Below are 2,631 nucleotides of genomic sequence, written 5' to 3' on the forward strand. Positions count from 1 at the left end.
TATTTTGTGTAAAACACGTCACACATTTCTGTGCCTTATTCCAAATAATGAACGTTAAACCACAGCCTCTGAAATTTAAATTCAAAAAACCGTAACTTAATGCACTTTCAAAAATAAAATCTTGCAGCCGATAAGATTAATACAAAATGGTGGTTTTGGTAATGCCAATGTTTTGTTTTACTACAATCGTGCGAACATGACGTGTTATGCAGCACAATGAATCTCATAGCAACCAACGTACTATCACGTAGCAACCGATGTACTGCACGCATGGCTACAGCAACTTCTTGGTGCCATGATGAGTTCTAGGCCAAAATATAGGGTGTTGTCACACAAATAATTACTGTTTTTATCTTGTGCTATTTATATTTGTATTCGCCTTCTGTTCGTGAAATAGAACGCGACCATGATCATCCCCAAGAGTAGTAGTTTTAATAATTGCATTTTAAGTAAGCAATACATTTTGTATTAACAGGCACTCATGTTCAAACGACGCGCTAGACTTGCAGTCTATATTGAAAACTGTTTCAGCATTTTAGACCATCCCCATAGAAAACCCAGTTGAGTTAACCGGGATTCCGCGAGGATCAACCGGAGTTCCGGTCGATAACCGGGATTTTGGCTGAATTAAAACCTGGATTCCTCCGAAATCAAACAGGATTCTCTTAGTAATAGCAGAGATTCCGGTTGATTTGACCGGGATTCTGCCGGGATCAACCGGGATTTCGTTTTGATTTACCGAGATTCCATCAGAATCCCGCTAGGACCATGCCAAAATACAAGCAGAATCCAATCATTATCCTGCCGGGATTCCCACCAGCCGGGGTTCCACCGGGATCCAGCAAAATCCTGCCGAATTCTCCCATCCGCCGAATCCCCCAGGAGTCCCATGTTAGTTTTAGACCATCTTACCCAACTGATAAAGTACAGATAGTTCCAGAATGAAGTACGCATCATCGACAAGATCGTTTCTAGAATTCTCCAAGTAAACCCAGACATCGTTCCCCTCCGATGAAGCAGTAAGGAGTGCTGTCCCTCCCCTCCTTTTCCAAATAATACGAGTCTGGTCGACCAGTCGACCATTTCCAACCCATAAAATTGCATCGTAGATGTTGAATTTGACGGTTTGGATGAAAACTGCAGTTCCCGGAGGAGCCGTGATGAACCAGATGCATTTGGTGTTGTTAGGATATGAAGCTGGAGCGTTTGGAGATAGCAGCTGATGGGTTTGATCTTGTTGTAGCTGAATGACGTGACTCCCACATGACGGGACTACAAAAAAAGAATGGTCAAAATACGGACTCAATACTGCATGGGCCCAATTTCATGAATCTTAACGCATATTTGATTTTTGTAATTAGTATTTTTTGTGCCATTGTTTTACTCATTTTCTCCAAAACTTCAGCAACTCAGCAAGTAACCTTTTTATGGGAAATCTTCTGATACCCTTATCGTCAAAGCGTGTTAGTTTAATGTAAATCTGTGAACATTGTGTTTTGTGTCGTACAAAAAGTACCCAAAATCCTTTAAAACACCTTTCCCTAACCTTAACCCTAACTCTAAACCTAACCCTAACCTTAACCGTAACCCTTACCTTAACCTACACCATAACGTCTATTCTAACCCTAACCCATACCCTAACCCCTAACCCTAACCCTAACCCGTAACCTTAACCCCAACGTTAACCCTAACCCTACCACTCACCACAGCCTATTTCGTCCTCAAAATCGTAGCATTGAATGATGTTGTCACAGAAGATGACTGGAGAGAAACACTGCAATGACTTATAATCTTCCTCGCTTGATAAAGATCCTTGCTTACACGCAAACTCCGTGGGTTGGCACACATCTATTGGTTGGGTTTGAAAAGGACGATGTGGTTAGCAACACATTGGTCAAGGTCGAGCAAGGGGCTAAAAAGTCGACCATTTGGGCGGTTTTTTCTGGTACCTGGGATGTATTGCATACGTCTAGGTAATCATTGAATTTTGACAAAAATGGTAGCTGCTCGAACTTTGCCAATTAATTACAGTCCGTAATTATGGAATCAGTTATTAACTCACCACTGCACCCTATCTCATCAGAATAGTCATCGCAGTTGGGCAGACCATCACATCTCGCATTGTTCGATACACACTGAATGCCAGTGTCGCATAGAAACTCATCTCCGCTACACGTGACTGTCACAAGAAAATATGTATAGTAATACAGGGTGAGTGGAAAAAGAAGTTGACTGGGATTGGTGATGTTTTACAAAACAAACAAATAACACTCAAAAGTTCAGGAGAGCATTATATTTAACAGGCACTCTCTTCTGCATGCTTTATAAGAAAAAAAGAAAGATAGAAATTGATCTTTCCCAAGAATAGTTTGACTTAAAAGTCTATTTTGGGTACTCTATGTTGTCCTGCTTCTCTGAAGAAAAAAAAAGGAATGGAACAATTGATCACTTCTAAGAAACGTTATGCCTGTTCTACTGAAAGCACTCACGTTTGTAGCTGGTTATAGACGTAACATTGTGTACTCACAATCTCGCAGGTAAAATGCAATCAGCCTACCGTAAATACCGGAGTGTGGAGACAGCTCTTCTACGCGTTTACAACGATCTTCTCCTTGCTGCTGATAAGGGACT

General features: G+C 41.2%; 1 long non-coding RNA gene across 1 annotated transcript; it reads right to left on the bottom strand.

Moving 5' to 3' along the window:
* Positions 1–1,222: 1,222 nt before the first annotated feature.
* LOC117298325 lies at positions 1,223–2,164 on the bottom strand. The gene is made up of 3 exons (XR_004519965.1): positions 2,063–2,164; positions 1,705–1,848; positions 1,223–1,272 (listed from the first exon to the last, which is right to left on the bottom strand). It is a non-coding gene; the product is annotated as an uncharacterized LOC117298325 (long non-coding RNA).
* Between the last annotated feature and the right edge of the window lie 467 nt (positions 2,165–2,631).

Source organism: Asterias rubens, chromosome 13 (assembly GCF_902459465.1).
Source record: "Asterias rubens chromosome 13, eAstRub1.3, whole genome shotgun sequence".
Taxonomy (NCBI): domain Eukaryota; kingdom Metazoa; phylum Echinodermata; class Asteroidea; order Forcipulatida; family Asteriidae; genus Asterias; species Asterias rubens.